The sequence below is a fragment of the Megalopta genalis genome, chromosome 1, assembly GCF_051020955.1.
Source record: "Megalopta genalis isolate 19385.01 chromosome 1, iyMegGena1_principal, whole genome shotgun sequence".
NCBI classification, from domain to species: Eukaryota; Metazoa; Arthropoda; class Insecta; order Hymenoptera; family Halictidae; genus Megalopta; species Megalopta genalis.
In genome coordinates this window covers 32,558,034-32,576,187 of record NC_135013.1, presented here as the reverse complement: position 1 = coordinate 32,576,187, position 18,154 = coordinate 32,558,034, and the positions used below count along the sequence as shown (strand labels likewise).

The window sequence follows — 18,154 nt, the reverse complement described above, 5'->3', positions numbered from 1 at the left end:
CGTTAGGAGAGAGGGGCCGAGAGGGGCCAAAGCAAAGGCGGAGGCGAGGGGCGCACATTCGGGTGCACAGAGCAGCGTGACGAATCTCGGTTTGGCCGCTCGAAAGGCCCCTTGCCGTGCAACGTTCATGCATCCCATACGATGCGGACGATCGCATCGTATCCTTTAACCGCGATTCGGTTCGCCTGCACTCGCCAGCGAACGCTGGCGAACGCTGGCGAAGCGGCGCGAGCCGATAAGCGAGGCGAGCCGGCGACAGCTTGATAACGAGAGCGACGTAAACGGGGCCGTTGCTACCGTTGCCGCGAGAAAGCCGTCGTCAGAAAGACGTCGGGAAGCCGTGAGAGACCGGACGGTGTCGTTTGCGGGTAACATTAACCCCCGTTCGATCCGCGGTTCCTCCGTTTAATTGCTGTTTTCGACGGCCGGGCGAAAAGCGGTCGATGCAAAACTGCCACCGAATTTTCCGTTCCGCTGCGAATTAACGCGGCGGAGCAACCGCAAAGGCTTCCACGATGTACAAAAATAAATGTTGCAATCGATATGTGCGTTAAAGAGCGACCACGTCGAGCAAAACGGCGAAGAGACGAGGTGTCAGCCTTCGCGACTTTCCAGCGAACAACAATCTAACACGAGTATCCGACGATTAAGGTTTCCCTCGGTCGCTTACGAAGCATTTCGATCCTCGAAAGGATCTCCGAGGATCCCCGACGAATGTCCCTGGTAGAATGATTTCGATTCGGGCTGGTTCGACGGCCAGCGACCGGTGCAGGATTCTTGAACCTCCGGCTCGAGGAGCGAGCGTCCCAGGAGCCGGTGCACTCGCGACGTGGCCGAACAGAGAGGGAATAGGAGAATCCTACACGGCCGGTCGTTACCGGGCAGAACGAGGTAAAGGGGTCAAATCGGAAAAGGCAGCGAGCAGCGGCGGAAAGCTCGGACAAAGAACAGCGACAGAGAGAGAGAGAGAGAGAGAGAGAGAGAGAGAGAGAGAGAGAGAGAGCGATCTCTTTCTTTCCTGGCCGCGGTGTTCGCTGTTCACGTTTGAAACGATCCAGAATTTCCGGATCAATCTCGCGCGAGCGAGAGCGAGGAGAGCGAGCGCGAGAGCAAAAGCGAGGGCGGCAAGCAAGGGGAAAAATCGAGCTCGGAGGCGCCCTACACCGCGTCGTCGAGCGAAACGTGGAAGGCGAATCGAGGTCGAGGCGACACGAGTCGCCGGAACACGCTCGCGTTGCACGAAATTTGCCGAGCGATCGCGACACTTTCTTCCAGCTGCGGAACGTGTTCGGAATGAGTCCGAAGGGCTCGGTATTAGAACAGGGGTCGGCGAGAGGAACGCGAGGCAACCCCGAGAGCGCGCAGCCTAACCGCACTCGGAGCGGCGAGGTTAGTTTCGTGGACGGGTTGTTTTGGGCAGGGAACGTTCGACGAGGATTTTCGCGGGGGATGACGCATAGAACGATGATAGACGGTGATCGTGGAGGGTGGCGGCGTCGAGGAAGGGTACGGAAACGAGTCGACGAGAGTAATCGCGATCGGAACACACGGGAATCGTGGTCGCTTCGCCTCGGTTTCGCTGGACTCACCTCTAGAGGGAGGCAGGGGCTGGTTGCGGCCATGTTCCTACATGCGTTCGAGCCTCTGCCCTGCTGGCGACGATTCCCTCTTCGTGCTCAGGCACCACTTTAAGACAAACCACCACCACACTCGACGAAACGGTGCACGACGGTCGCGCACTGCCGCCGACAGACAGACGACGGCTGGTTTACTTTTTCCCCGGGCCTCGCTCGTGCGCCTCGCTTTCTCTCTCTCTCTCTCCCTCTCTCTCTTTCTCTCTCGCTCTCTCTCTCTCGTTCTCTCTCGCCGCGGCGACGAAAAAAACAATCAACGCCGACGAGATAGACGCTTATTCACCTCGCATACCACCCTTATCGCCGGCTCCTCCTTCTCCTTCTCCTCCTCCTCCTCCTACTCCTCCGGCGAGCAACGGCAGAACGATAGGCAGAGCAGGCAGAGAGAGCAGGCAGTGCCTCGCGCCTCTCTCTTCTCCGACTCCGACTCCGACTCCGACTCCGGTTCCGACGACGCGGTTCTAGCCCGCGTTATATATCTTACACGGGGTGTCGCTTATTTTCTTGGCCTCGTGTTCCTCGTGGGCGAATTAGATCCGGTCGGGTGCACGCGTACCCCGGTGTGCTCGTTTGCTCGTTTCCTCTTGAATCACGCGTATCCCACGTACGCTCCGGCGGCCACGCAAACGCAGGCACCAAACCAGCCCAGGCGGCCGGACCACACACGCGGCACGCTTTTCCACGCTCTAGCCACGCACTTACGCACGCACGCTAGCACGAGAATCCGCGGTAAAGACCGATCGTTTCAGAGTGCGAGAGACGGATATATACCCGAGGTGACCGGAGAGAGGGAGAGAGAGAGAGAGAGAGAGAAAGAGAGAGAGAGAGCGAGAGAGAGAGATAGAGACACAGATAGAGCGAGAAAGAAAGAGAGACAGAGAGAGTGAGAGAGAGAGAGAACGAGAGATAGAGTGATAGAAGAGCGTGAGGATAGAGCGACAGAGAGAAAAAGAAGTGAGGGGGCGGGACGGGGGGAACGATGTAACTTGTGTGCCTCTTCCTCTCCCCTAGACTCTAAACTCCCTCGATCTCGATGACGGAACAACAAGCGAGCAGCGCGCGACGCACAACAACCGGCGGCCACTGCCTTCCTTTTCTTCTTCCTCGTCTTCGTCCGGCACCTCTCTTCCTCTCCTTCTTCCTCCTCGTCGTCGACGTGGTCGTCTCTCCTCCCGTTCAAGTTTGCTCCCTCCTCCTTCTCCTCCTCCTCCTCCTTCGCCTCCTCCTCCTCCTCCTCCTTCTCCTCCTCCTCCGCGGCTCCTTCGAGCACCTCCTCCACCAGCGCGTTCACAACTGCCTCCTCCTCGTTCTCCTTCTCCTTCCCTTCCTCCCGTCCTCCCCTGCGACAGCAACACACCGGAACGCACTCTTCTCCTCGTTCCCTCCCGCGACAAGGATTCCTTTCTCTCCTCGGGTCCTGCTGCTGCTTCGGCACACGCACCCGCACCCGTACCCGCACCCGTACCCGTACCCGCACCCGCACCCGCACCCACACCCGCACCAGCGGAGCCCGCACCTGTTCCTCTTCCACCGTATCCTCCTCCTCCTTCTCGACCACCACCACCACCAGCACCAACACCACCGTCTCCTCCTCCGCCTCCTCCTCGTCTCCTTCCTCCTCTGGCTCGTCCAGCTCCTCCTCCGCCTTCTCGTTCTTGTCCACGTCCTCCTCGACGGCCGTCGCTTCCCACCGTCGTCTTTCTCGTCTCTGTCCTCCCCCTCGGCTGCCTCGTCTTCCTCTTCCTCTTCGTCTTCGTCTTCGTCGTCGTCGTGGTCGTCGTCTTCTTCACCTCCACCGCATCCGTCGTCAACCGCCACCGTACCACGGTCTCATAACAAACGCACTCGCGTCCCTCAGCGTCTCCGAGGGCGATCGAGCGAGCGACCACCGCGCACACAACCGCACAACCTTTCTCCTCTTCCTTATCCTTTGTACTCTCGCTTATACACAACCACCACCGCGCACCGCTGCTCTCTTCCTCTCTCTCTCTATCTCTCTATCTCTCTCTCCCTCTCTCTCCCCCACCTCCTCCGTTTCCTCTTCGAGTATCCACTGGACACGATTACGATCCTTGCTGACGCTTCTGCTGACCGCGGTCTGCTGCTGCACCACTCTCAGCACCGTTCACCTCCGCGTCCGCGTCCACGTCCGCGTCCACGTCCACGTTCACGTCGTCCGCGTTGCGCCCGTTCATGTTCGCGGCCACATCCGCGTGCCCCGTCGAGTTTTCCGCCCGAGAGAACCAGTCCTCGAGCTGTTTCGCGAGCCCTTCCTCTCTCTCTCTCTCTCTCTCTCTCTCTCTCTCTGTTTCTCTTTTTCGTTCTTTCTTTCGTTCCTTCTCTCGCTCTCTCACTCTCTCGCCCGCGTAAGACTACGATATTCTCACTCGACGCGATCTCTCCTCTCCTCTCGCGATGTCCTCTCGACGCACACGGTTTCAACTGGCCGAGCCTGCCGATGCCTCTTTGTCCTCTCTCTTGCGCGCTCTCTCTCTCTCTCCCTCGCTCTCTGTGTCCGCTGGCAATCCGTTTCCTCTTTAACCCCCGTTTTTACGTTCCGTTTCGTTTCGTTACGTTTCGTTTCGTTACGTTCGTTTCGTTACGTTTCGTTTCGTTTCGTTTCGTTCGTTCGTCTCTTGTCCGTTTCACTCGGCCGGAAGTTCACGCACTACCTACGTTCCCCGAGCGTCGGAGCTCGTGGCCACAGCGGGACGGTCGCTCGACTACGCTCTCTCGCTCTTCCACCACCACCTACACACGGACCCTCCCTCTCCGACCAGATAGAGAGAGATACAGAGAGAGTCGCGCCCCCTCTCTCTCTCTCCGTCAGCCGTCTGCTTTTCCAACCCCCTTCACCGAAAACCGCGCGCTCTTTCTCCCACGAACCCGTCCGTCTCGTTCCCGCCGACGCCGCCGGCGACGTTCTACCCTCTCGGTCGCGTTTCGATTCCCTCGCCCTCGCTTTTCCCTCTCTTTTCCACCCGCCTCCCGGCACTCTCCCTCGGGGCCAGCTCGGTCTTCCTCGCGCCCCAAGCCTCGCGCCACTTCCCTCTCGCTCCAAAGCTTTTTCTACGTTTACCGCCCCCGTTCCCTGGGCTCGCGAGCTCCTCTCCTCGGCCGCCGAGGGATTCCGCGACTTTCCGCGCTCGCCCCGCGAACGCCTTCCCTCTCTCTCTCTTGCACGCTCTCTCGTGCTTTCTCGCTCTGTCTCTCTCTCTCTCTCTCTTGCTCGACGGACTCGCCCTCCGCCCCCGCGATTCTTCCCTCTCGCTCCGACCGACGCGCCTGGGTGCTCTCCTATCTTTCTCGACGTTCCTCTCTCCTCGCGGCGTTCCGAAGCCGAGTGGGGAGGCAGGAGCGTATCCACGAGGAAAGGACACCCCCGACTTTACTCACCGCGTCTCCCGCAAAATTTCAAACGGTCCGCCGGCCGAGTTGCGATCGCTTCCTTCGGGAAACGATCGGACGGATCGAAGCGATGCTCTCGATAGAACTGCCGAGACTAACGAACGTTTTTCTATCGGTGTCGGCGGCGGTGTCGCGACCGACCGGGATAGTTTGTAAACTACTTCTTGCTTATAGCTGCCGCGCAACGTGTACCGCGGCTATTAGCCGCTCGGTCCTATTGTTGCCGCGACCTGCTTCGACCGTTGCGCGATTCGAACGACGAACCGATCCGAGGATCGGGACACTTTTTGGCACGTCGCGAAACCGTTGGTTCGTCGCGAAGATTAAGGGATAAGGGACTGCACTGCAATTGCAATACTGCATGCTGCAATGCAAGGGACAATGCAATTGCAGATGGTGCTAAAGAATGTGCACGGGACCGGACGAATGCGTTTGGACGCATTTTTTGAGACTGTAGCGATTTTTCAATTAATCTTTGCTCGAAGTAGTTAGATAATTACAATAGTTAAAATAACCTTATGTTAAATTTTTTTGTTTATAGAATTTTATTTATTTGTTTATTTGTTCATATATGATATTTATATATTTATTTATTTATTATTAAATTAACCTTTTTGAAACTGGATCGAATAATTTGAATGGTTTTTTTTGGGGTGACAGAGAGTCTGGTCTACCAAATAATGATTAAAACGCATTTCTTTCATTTCGTTGTTGCCTGGAATGATAAGAAAAATGTAAATCTCACGTTTTTTAACCGTTCTATCCGAATCTGCGCGAACATTTAAGAAACGCCTTTTGTACACGAGCCGTAAAAGCAATTGAAGATCGCGAAGATCTCAGTTTTGTCCTTGAACACTTTCGACCGTTAACCGTCACCGATATCTGCAGTTTTTCATAACTTTCAACACTTGTAGCTCGCCTCTGCGTTTAACCGATTTCAATGACATATATAATGAAATATATATGTCATCCAGATCTAGGAAACGCATTTTTTAAATCTACGTTACAGACTCAGATAAAACGAGTAAAGTACTCTTTCTACCATCGCGGAAACAAATTCGGGTGATTTGGTCCGGTTTAAAAATAATTATCGCGTTTTCAATGACACGCATCGCCGATATGTCAAACTCGCGGCCCGAGATGAACATTTTCGATGTCAAGTATCAGAACGTAAACAATAATTTAACTTTACATATGTTTATTACAATGTACTAGTCAAAATAAAAATATTTGTTTCTACGAACATTGATTTTTTGTCTTTGCGGCCCACCTAAAGTTAAGCATTGTTTAATTATCATTATGGCCCAAGTTAGCTTTCGAGTTTGACACCCCTGGCGTAGACTTTTGGTTCCAGCGAGCGAAGTTCGCTGAAAAAAAGATCGACGTCAATTTTTCGAACGGTTCCAGCGAAATAACGGCCACGTACGACGCGTGGCCGCGATTCGGAATTAGCTCGGTCCGCTCGCATTTTCGAAATTGGTTCGGCGCAAAGAGCGCGCTGATTGCGAGCCGGCGCGTCGCGTCGCGTCGCGACGCTGCTCGGCGATCGGTGTGCGTAAGAATTCGTGAGCATATAAGCGAGGTTCCTTGCGAGGTGTTTCGGTGTGTGCGTCGAGTCGAACCGATACTGCCGGCAGCGGCTAGGCATGCGCGCTCGCGCCGCTCCTGGAAGAGGGGCGGGCAGGGTTACCAGCTTTCGGGGGTGCACGAACGTTCCTTGGAATCCCGGCACCCCGTCCGATCGCCGCCGATGTCTCATAATTTATAGAAAAGCCTCTCGGCCTCTCCCCCCGTACTCCCAGTCCACCTACCCCCCAAACTCCTAGTCCTCCTCCACTCCCCCAAAACCTCCTCCTCTTCATCCATCATCCGCAGATCTCTCGTCCGCTCGAATTTCCCGTCCGGCGAACGATTCTCGTCCATTGAAGCCACCTAGATCGAACGCTGGATGCAAACGGTGCACGAACACGGTGCAACGATCCCGATTCGGTGCAGCCAGCGAACACGGTTAATTGCCCCGGCGAAACTGATAGATGATGCTCGGGCCGCTTAAGAATCTGTCCGGACGGATCAACGTTATTTCGCGGAGCTGACCGAGTAACGTCGATGGGATCGACAGAGAGAGAGAGAGAGAGAGAGAGAGAGAGAGAGAGAGAGAGAGAGAGTCTGATCCGATTCGGCTCTTCGAGCATTCATCGAAACGATTCGCGTGCCGGTCAGCGTTTCTCGTCTAAACGAACCGCGCTCCTAATTAAGCTGAATTTACAAGTTTTCTTTCTCTCTCTCTCTCTCTCTCTCTCTCTCTCTCTCACTCTCCGCGGAAAACGAATCCATCGACCGAAGGGGAACACGGCGTGCATTCGAGGCGTTCTCGCAGTCTGGTCTCCGGTGAAGTCGAATCCGTCGGAACAAGCCTTGATCCGAGGGTCGCCGGCGAGTGCATGTGCACAGGTTCTGCACGCGAGCGAGCGGAGCGAAAAAGGAAGAATGGTGTAAAGCCTTCGTATCGCGGTGATACGAAGCGATACGATACGATGCGATGCGATGCGATGCGATGCGCCCGGATGGCTGCGCCCCGTTCGGCGCGATTCCACGGTATAAAGGATTCAGTTTGAAATCCGCGAGACGACCGGACGAACGGAAAAGAAACGGAGAAACGCGGGAGAGAACGACGGAGAGAGAGAGAGAGAGAGAGAGGGATGGACGTGCACGAGGGAGCGAGGCGGAGAGGCGGACGAAGAAGGCCCGCGAGAAGGAACGGAGAGACGGGGGCAGTGGTCGAGGGGGAGACGACGGAGGGTGCAGCGTTCTGGGTTTCTGGGTTCGCCCCGCGACGAACTTCGGAAAGGCTGGTGTGCGCGACGAATGTGGAACAGTAGGTCAGCGCACTCCGTGACCCCCGCCGCGGCCTACCCCTCTTCGGTGCATACACCCTGACGCGATACGTACGACCCTCCGACTACCCCGTTTCGCCTCCCACGCTCCCGATCCGACCCTCCCGCCGCCGTTCTCTCCCACTCTATGTTCGTCCACTTCCGTCTCTGTCCTCTCTGTCACCCTTTCTGCCGTTCGTTCTCGGTATCTAGCTCCGTTTCACCCTTGTCGATCCCCTCCGCACCCTCGCCCTCTCGTCCTCTGTCCCTTTCTCTCTCTGTCTCTCTGTCTCTCTCTCTCTCTCTCTCTCTCTCTCTGTGTCTCTGTTCATTTCCCTCTATTTCTCTCTCTTTCGCTCTTCGGATCACTGTTGTTCCGGTTCCTTCCAACACGTACCCGATTGCGTTAACTTACGCTACGCTACTACGCGAGTGCATCATCGGTGGCTCGCGTCAACAGGCTCTGCGAGCGATTAACGATCTGAGACGCGCCGATTCCGCGGCGGGTTCGCCTCCGTTTTCCCTCGGGCACGCCGCGGCTCGGCGTCTTAGCGAAGAGACGAATGTGTGTGGCACAACGCTTTTCACGGAACACCGTGAAAAATGGCCGAAGGAAATCCAGCGAATGGGCTACCGAGCGAAGGGGGTCGCGCGCGCGCGCGACGTAATCGCCCTGATGAGCCTCAACTTTCCAGTTCCGGCGCCGCTGAATAAATTACTCCGATTTCGCGAGACCTCCGCTCGGATGGCCGCCGCCGTTTAAAGAATCATTCGCCGGCCCGGCTCGACAATTACATCGCGGGAAGTAATTAATTTCACGGGACCGAATTTCCGATGTACGTTCGTATCGCGGAGCTCGCTCGTCTCGCGGCCGTCTCGCGCCGATAATTATTCTTCGGATCGATTCGCAGCAGTTTCACGGTGGTCACAGAGGATCGAACGCCGCTGTGACAGTCTTTTCGGCAGTTCCGGCCGAATCTTGGACGTCTCGCGAACAAGATAACCGACCTCGTCACCGTCCCCCCCGTTCCGTTTATCGCTCCGTCGCAGGCGAGATCGTCCCGGCTTCCGACTTCTACCATTCTACTCGAGAATAAAGATTCCCGGCTGCTCGATTCTTGCTCCGAGAGCAAGGTACGCGCGACCTTTCGTTGATACAGTAATGTCTCCCTTACTGACGCTCGGATTGTCCACAAAAATGGACAATTTGGGAAGAGGCGATACGATTATTCGAACCTTAAGGATCGTTTTTTATAGTTGTGGATAATTTGTGACTATAAAAGTGAACCGCAAGGCTCGAACAATCGTATCTCCTCTTCCTGAATTGTCCGTTTTTGTGGACAATCTGAGCGTCAATTGCTGTACAATAATGTCTCTCTAATTGACGCTCAGATTGCGCACAAAAATGGACAGTATGGGAGAAGGAGACGCGATTATTCGAGTCTTACAGCTCGTTTTTACAGTCGTTGCCAATCGGCAATTATAAAAACGAGTCGCAAAGCTTGGACAATCGTATCTCCTCTTCCCAAATTGTCCATTCTTGTGGACAATCTAAGCGTCAGTTAGGGAGACATCACTGTACGTCCACAAATGCTGCCGTGAAAGCACGATTTCTAATCGGCGCCGATATTCGCGGCGATGGTCGACGTCGACGTCCATTAGTATTTCGACGCGAGCCTGCCCAAAAAGGTCGAGAATAGATAATAATACTGCGATTAGAGCCTCTCGATCGTTATCTGTCGCATCTGCCTCTTATCAATAACGATTCGCGCTATATAGAGTGAATCACGGTACACGAAGAGGCTCCTCGTGCAAAATATGTCGCAGGGAATCGTCGCGTTCGCGTGCGTCAATATTTACCGGCAGTAGAAACGGCGGGTCATGATCAGACATCCAGCCAATTCCTATTCAATGGTTCAATTCTCGTACTCCTCGCTTCCAGCTCGACGGTTCACGCTTTGCCTGCTCGCCTAGCAATTTCAAAAGTTCCGCGATGTCGCGGGAACTAATGAAACAAACATTGCAAAATTCGCGAAATAGCAGGAACTAATGAAACTGTTAAATATTCAGTGGAATGAAAGATGTGTTACGTGATAAAGAATCTTTATTATGTGCTATGTTCTCGATGCACGCTTACAAACTGAGAACGAGTCACAGGCGGAGTCCCAAAAATGTCTCGTAATCCGGAAATGACGGGTTCCTCGGATCATTTGAAGCAGTTTCTTCCTTTACAAAAATGTTCTCCCAGGCACCGTTAACGAGTTATTAACGAAAAACAGTGACCAATAAGAATCAAGTACGGCTGACGCGAGGCGGTCCAGCCAACCGGCGCGCGAAGCCCGGTTCCGCTCGTTGACTCGGTCGCCTCGCGCCAGCCGAGCTCGCCTCTCATTGGTCACTGTTTTTCATTAATAACTCGTTAACGGTGCCTCGGAAAAAATTTTTGTAAAGGAAAAAGTTGCTTCAAATGACCCGAGAAACCCGTCACTTTCGGACTGCGAGACATATTTGAGACACCCTGTAGATAACATTTCAAAGGCGAACACTCGATCGAAAGCAGCCGCGGACGTCTAAGCACCGCGGACACTCTCTCCAGATTTGATCCGAGCCGTTGGCCAGAGAGCGTCGTTTCGGCCCGCTGTGTACGCGCGACTTGCTCGCGGAACGAGACGATACGATCGCGTGGGTGCACGCGAACGCGATAAAATCAATATGTCTGCGCTCATCTCTCTTTTGTTCCGCGCCCGGTACCCTCCATTATTTCTTTTCCGGCGAATTCCGGTTGGAATTCGCGCGGAGCCGAGCCGAGCCGAGCCGAGCCGCGCCGCGGCATCGATTAAACTTTCGGGAAGTCCCAAGGGCCGGGTGTGCCGGCCCGGGAGTAGATCGATGAGCGACAGGTACCAAAGACCACCTGAAACCTTTCTTCTCGTCCGCGAACGGCCCCGATCGGCCGGATTCGCTCGCCCTCGCGCCGGCGATCGAACGGGACGTGCCGCCAGAATTCGCGGAACTCGACTTATTATCGGCGCGACGATAACTTATAGCCGACCGATCGAACTCGCGGCCAACCGTCCAGCCTTACCCGTGTCCCTGTTATCAGTCGCGCTGCTCGATTTTCGCGTTTTCATTGTTGTTCGCTGGGGAAACGCGAATACGACGAATATGTCCAAGAGCTGTGCTTCAACGCTTGCGTTCAGCGCCGACGATCCACCACGAAAATTCGCGCAGAATCGAAGCTGCTTCTTTACTTTCGCGCGTGTTCGAGATACAGTCGATTTTCCCCGATTTTTCTTCGGCTTGTAAACAGAATCGGACAATTTGGGGAGAGATTATCCGAGCCTCGCGGCTCGTTTGTATAGTCGCCGAGCGTCGAAAATTATGAAAACGAGGCGCGAGACTCGAATAATCGCAACCTTCTCTTCCGAAATTGTTCATTATTGCTTGCAAGCTGAAGAAAAATCGGAGAGAATTAAATACACTCTCCAAATGTGATTAACTTTTCGGAATTTTTAGTCGAGCGGTTCGGTCGTTAAAAATCCTTGAAACGTCACGATTGAACGAAGGTTATATTATAAAGTTATTATATAAATCACACCTTCGCCTCGAAACAATTAGAACTTTGTTTACAGAGAAAATGCGAATCCCTTCGCCGTCGAACTCGCGCGCGCCCTTTCATCGATCCGTCGACGACGACATCCAGAATTTCAGCCGGAAAGTAGAGTAATGACTCCCTAATTGACGCCCAGATTGCGCACAAAAATCAACAATTTGGGAAGAGGAGACACGATTATTCGAGCCTTGCGGTTTATTTTTATAGTTATAAATTGCCCACAATTATAAAAACGAGCCGCAGGGCTCGAATAATCGTATCTCCTCTTCCTAAATTGTGGGCAATCTGAGCGTCAATTAGGGAGGCATTACTGTACAGTAATGTCTCCCTAACTGACGCTAAGATTCTGCACAAAAATGGAGAATTTGGGAAGAGAAGATATCATTTGAGCCTTTTTTGCAGCTCGTTTTCATAGTTGTTGACTATGTTGTTAACTATAAAATTGAACCGCAGGGCTCGAATAATCGTATCTCCTCTCCCCAAATTGTCCATTTTATCGGACAATCCTGAGCGTCAGTAAGGGAGACATTTATTGCAAATCTGGCCACCGCGAAGGTGGCGCAGATATGTTTCCTCGCCAGATCTGGCATACACAAAAAATTTAGTACCTACCCCCCGACGGAACACCTACGAGGGGTCCGAACGTGGGTAAATCGCCGCCTTCGCTCATCGTTCATTAGGCTGGGTACGGAAGACCCAGTCTTAACTCCGCGTCCGTGTAAGGAGTTTTGTGGTTTGCTTTGCCCCCAGAGTGCCACACGGCAGCAATTGTACAGCGTGTCAGGCTAGGGGGCAAAGTAAGGGAGACGTTATACTGTAACGCAAAAATTGTGTCCGCCGTTAGCCTTCGCGCGATCGGCTGCCACGAATCCAACGATTCCGACGAATCCGTCGCCATTGAAAGACGGCGACGAGCTTGGTGTTTTTCGAACGGCAAGGAAACCGGCGATGTCCGATGCGAGTGCCGGTGCATTTCAAGGGACAATGCTGGCCGCGAGACGATCGCGTTGGTACGTGGTCGACAAAGGGGTCGTTCGCCCCGGAGCGATTCGCTTTACTTATTCACCGTGCGGAACGAATCCGCGATAGATCCGAGCAATCCGACCGAAAGAACCACGAGGCGTTAGCATCGCTCCCGATAGAGTTGGTTTACGGACACCGCGCGAACGCGCGGTAGTTCGGTGTAGTTCGGCGACGAATCGAACGCGAGACATTCCGGATCGTGTAATTTTCCTCGTTTGTCCGTGAACGGGTTCTCCTCTCTCTCTCTCTCTCTCTCTCTCTCTCTCTCTCTCTCTCATTCGGGTAACGATCGCAATTAATCCCGCCAGCTGTGACTACACGGCTCCGCCGCAAATCGGATCGAAAGCAGGTGAAAGACCCGCCGAAGAAGTCTAATCTGTCGCGCGGCAAGTTCAACCGACGATGTACAAGGTGTGTTGCGAATCACGGTCACCGAAACGTCGTGAAATCAACGCTGAATCTGTCAGGCTGGGCGACAGAAATTTGTCGCTTCGACGGCAAAATTTTCGGGAAACGATACGAATTATTTGTGGTGCGGTTATCGACGTTATAGATGCGTTTTTGCGTCAGGTTTTCTGATAAACTTCTTCGTTCAAGTATTATGTATATGTCAAGGTTATTTATATATATATTTTATATTATTATATTAATACATTATTAAATATATTTTTATGTTAATATATTATTAAATATATTCTTATATTAATATATTATTAAATATATTCTTATATTAATATATTACTAAATATATTATTATATTAATATATTATTAAATATTCTTATATTAATATATTACTAAATATATTCTTATATTAATATATTACTAAATATATTCTTATATTAATATATTACTAAATATATTCTTATATTAATATATTATTAAGTATATTCTTATATTAATATAATATATTACTAAATATATTATTATATTATTATATTACTAAATATATTCTTATATTAATATATTACTAAATATATTCTTATATTAATATATTATTAAGTATATTCTTATATTAATATAATATATTACTAAATATATTATTATATTATTAAATATATTATTAATATACATAATATATTATTAAATTGAATATAATGACATACACAATATTATAATATTATACATAATAGACATCGCCCGAGTTTCGATCGAAGAATATTTAGCCAAATAGTACCAATAATAACGACAATAAAAAGTACAGCGGTACATTGATTATTCGAAACACACGAGTGCTCGGACAATGCGATAATTGTATCGTATTATTTACAGAAGAAACGTCTGGGCGTGCAGCGAATTTTGATAATCGAGGCTCCGCTGTTGCGTTAAAGTTTATCTCTGGACAAGTCTCTTTTTAAATATAGCGATATCAATTAATCGATGACCCAGCTCTGCAGTCGGACGGGTAAAGTGTAAATTCTTGGCTGCGGGGTAGACGCACGTGTAAAAATAAAATATAAACGATGGAAATATAGATTAAATATAGCTGGCGAATATACGATAAATTTTATCGAACGACCGCGCCGTAGCCGCCGTGTATATTGTAAGCAGAACGCGTGTGATAAAGCGAAACATTGCAGAAATTCGAATCGGTGAAACGCGCAGAGATTCTCTTATATGAGCCGTTTATTTTGAAAGTTGCATAAATCACTTTGTTTTTAAGTCGAGATATTTAAGGGTGTGCGTTTTAACACGTTGAAAAATATGGATGCTAACTTTCGAGAAGATTTACTTGTATTTGTTATCTCAGGATACTGATATCTTTCTCAGTATAAATAATTTCGTATAAACATTAAAAAATCACAACTTTTCATTACGGTAAAGTGACTTAGCCACTTTCAAAATAAATAATTTAGAAAAATGACCGACATATATTAATTTTGTCCGACGTATTTTACTGAAGTGATGTTTTGAAAGGACAGTGATTTACAAAAATTGTTGAATAAATTACATATATGAGCCGTTTATTTTGAAAGTGGCATAAGTCACTTCTTTTTTTTTTTTTTTTAAATGAAAAGATACCGTTCAATTGTAATTAGTGTTACCATTAACTCGATTTTTTTGAAAAAGTGACTTATGCCACTTTCAAAATAAACGGCTCATGTGTATATATATATATATATATATATTCCTTATTCCGTCTTAGTCCGATCGTGCGATCAATTTATTTATCCATTTATTCGTTGTAAACGCGAATAACGTGCCCCGTTGGCGTGGATACGGTATACAAGCGATTACTATAAGATGCTGCTATAACATCTACAGTTCGAATGGACCGCGTTATAATTGATTGTATCAAGGAAAACAAATTTTCAAAGCTGCACACGCGTTGCTCGAACAAACGTTCAGCTGGGGAACACACAATTTGCTTGGCTTCGGATGCGGGCACGATTTACGGGGCCAGAATTGCCAATTGTATGCTTGTAGAAAATTCAATGAAATAATGAAGTTGGTTAGGTCAAAGGCACGGTAATAGTTCATCCCGCGGTAACAAGGCACGGTAATTGGTTCCGCTACTTCCTATGTCGCGCATTTCGGTTATTTGAGAATAATCATTACCAAATGATTGTTGTTATTTTAATAGTGATTGTTAAATGATTATTGCTATTTTTATCATTATTATTAAATAATAATTATTAATTTATACATTAATAATAATAATAATAATAATAATAATAAATATTTTATATATTAATAATATTATAATAATAATAATTATTATTATTTTATATATTAATATTAATAATAATAATTCCAGTAGAATGTGAATATAGATATGTAATTAACATATGATTTGATATATAATTATGGATATAATAATAGATGTGTAGAATTAAAATAATAATTATTCTTATTCTTATTATTATATATGTTAATATTAATAATAATAATTCCAATAGAATGTGAATATAGATATGTAATTAACATATGATTTGATATATATATAAAAAAAATAATAATTATTCTTCTTATTATTATTATTATTTTATATATCAATATTAATAATAAGAAGAATAATAATTATTATTATTTTAATTATACACATCTATTATTATACATCCACTATTATAACCACAATTATACATCAAATCATATGTTAATTACATATCTATATTCACATTCTATTGCACCCAACGCACTCGACGATCTCACAAAGTCACATTCGCCCGGATTGATCGACATGCCCTTCGTTCCACGCGTAAATCCGCGTAACTCGCAGTCGAAGCTGTCGTCGCTCCGCCAGAACACGTCCAGCATCGAACAAAATTCGTCTCGTCCCGTTTCCCGGAGCGACCGTAAGCATCGGATCGCGCGGATTTCCATATTGCAATCGGCATCTTTAGCCGAAAATCGATTCGTTTATAGGGCAGACAGCCGAGGAAGCCAGCTCGATTCCGGAAGTAAATACGCGCGGATCCGTGGGAACGGAAATAGGTGATCCGTGTGTAACGCGGATTCCGGGAGTACACTTTGCCTTCCGGATCCTCGTCGCGGCTCGCGGCGCGGTGCGGCGCGGCGCGGCGTGAAACGCACGCGAGGCTCGCCCCGAAAAAAGGGGATCGCGGCCAGCCCTGGAACCGCCGACGCCTTTTTACCGGGAAAAAATTGTGCCGCAACGACGCGACGCGACGCGACGCCTCGGAACAACGCTCGAAACGATGCCGAAACGCCGTCGCCGCCGCCGCTGGCCTCGAAATAAATCTCCGGCATTGTTGCAACGCATCGCCGGTGCCGGTGACGCATCGTAATCGTCCGCCCACGGGTCCCTCTCCGCCGCCGCCGCCCCCGCGACAGCTTCCGGGGATACCAGAGAACGACCCAGTAAATTCTCGCGGAAAATCGTGTCCCTTCCACGAAACACCTCTGTCCTTTCCCGGACGCTAAAGGACGATTAATTTCGTCGCGATCGATCGCGCGCTTCCGGCAGTGAACGCCACCTCCTCCTCCTCCTCCTCCTCCTTCTCCACCCTCCTCCCCCCTCGGAATTAGCAAAGATAAACGCGCCCCAAGGTATCGCCCGGCCGATTATCGGGACCGGCCCGTTAATGCGGACTTACGTCCGGAGAAAGCGTGACCCGCCCCCGCTCTCGCGTGCCACAATGCCGCTCAATAAACCGGCCATTTATAGGTTTTCCATTGGCGACCGGTGATTGAAACCAATTCGAGTGGCGCTACGGGCCGATTGGGAAGGATGCGATAAAAACTTCTCCGAATGGCCAAGTATAATAATCATGGGGCATTGTCGGTGCCAATGGAGCCGGGGACGGGGCCGGGTGGACCGAGAGGGGGGCCGCGGGGAGGACCCCCGGCGACGCGTCCTCGTCTCTAGTCGTCCAGATGGATTTTCAAGCGAACTGCTAGGCCGCCCGCCCACGGTTATTAGTTTTCCGTTTCGCGCACGGTCGATAGACCGTTCACGATTTTCCGGTACGCTTGCGATCTCTCTCCCTCCTCTCTCTTGCTCGCTCTCTCGCTATCTCGCTCTCCCCCTCCTCTCTCTTGCTCGCTCTCTCGCTTGCTCTCCTCCTGTCTCGCTCTCCTCTCTCACTCTCCTACTCTCTCGCTCTCTCCTCTCTCGTTATCTCCTCTCTCACTCTCCTGCTCTCTCGCTTTCCTCTCTCGCTCTCCTACTCTCTCGCTCTCTCCTCTCTCGCTCTCCTCTCTCGTTATCTCCTCTCTCACTCTCCTGCTCTCTCGCTCTCCTCTCTCGCTCTCCTGCTCTCTCGCTCTCCTTTTCTCTCGCTCTCTTCTCTCTCCCTCTCTTCTCTCGCACTCTCCTCTCTCGCTCTCCTGCTCTCGCACTCTCCTCTCTTGCTCTCCTGCACTCTCGCTCTCTCCTCTCGCTCTCCTACTCTTTCGCTCTTTTCTCTCGCTCTCTCCTCTCTCGATCTCCTCCTCTCTCTCTCTTCTGCTCTCTCTCGCTTTCTCTCTCTCTCTCTCTCTCTCTCTCTCTCTGCCGTCCCTGTCTACTTATTGCTGGAAAATAACGGCGACGCACGGTCACCGGTTTCCCTCCGAACACAAAAATCCGTGATCGATTGCCGCGGCTGATGGAGGATCGCCCGCCGAGGACTGCCGCCGAGGCTTCAGGGTGCGGTAGACCTCGATAATGCACGCCGATTCGCATGGCGAATCGCATTGAAACCGATGATCGAGCGTCGCTAACGAACAGACAGAATTTCGTTCGGATCGAACGAAACGTAACGACCAACTCGAGAACGAAGGAAGAACTCGAAGTATATGTTCGTTTTTTTCTTGTTTTTCTTTTTGGCGAATCGAGATTGAAAACTGAAGTCGCGCGACATCGATCACCGTTTTTTCAACGGTGGCCGACGGCCCGGCACGGCAGCCGAAGCGATCAAAGAAGTTGACACGCGAACGGCGGACCATTTCGGTAAATACATAACCGTGCACGCTTAGAGGATCGTTTATAATTTTAGTCGGCGATTTTTCTCCACGGATTTTTCGAGGTGTCGTCGTATAGGTGTGTCGGGCTTTTTATGAGGTTTTGATGTAATCTTTTAACCCTTTGGAGTCTGATTTATTTCTCGTTGATTCGCCCGATATGCGAAGTCAAGTTTTACGTAGACGTGTCGGGTTGGCA

The 18,154-nt window shown here is 50.2% G+C and overlaps 1 protein-coding gene across 23 annotated transcripts in view; it reads right to left on the bottom strand.

Moving 5' to 3' along the window:
• The window catches only part of cac (calcium voltage-gated channel subunit cacophony), a 248,293-nt gene that overhangs the window by 134,327 nt on the left and 95,812 nt on the right, over window positions 1-18,154 (bottom strand). The window contains exons 1-2 of one of the 23 annotated variants that reach the window (XM_076525798.1): window positions 3,661-4,502; window positions 1,590-2,345 (exon numbers count right to left, since the gene is read on the bottom strand). The exons of 21 other annotated variants lie outside the window; for them this stretch is intronic. The gene's annotated coding sequence lies outside the window, so the exon portion shown is untranslated. Of the gene's footprint in view, window positions 1-1,589; window positions 2,385-3,660; window positions 4,503-18,154 lie in introns of those variants that run through there. One more of the 23 variants, XM_076525804.1, reaches the window with a different exon arrangement.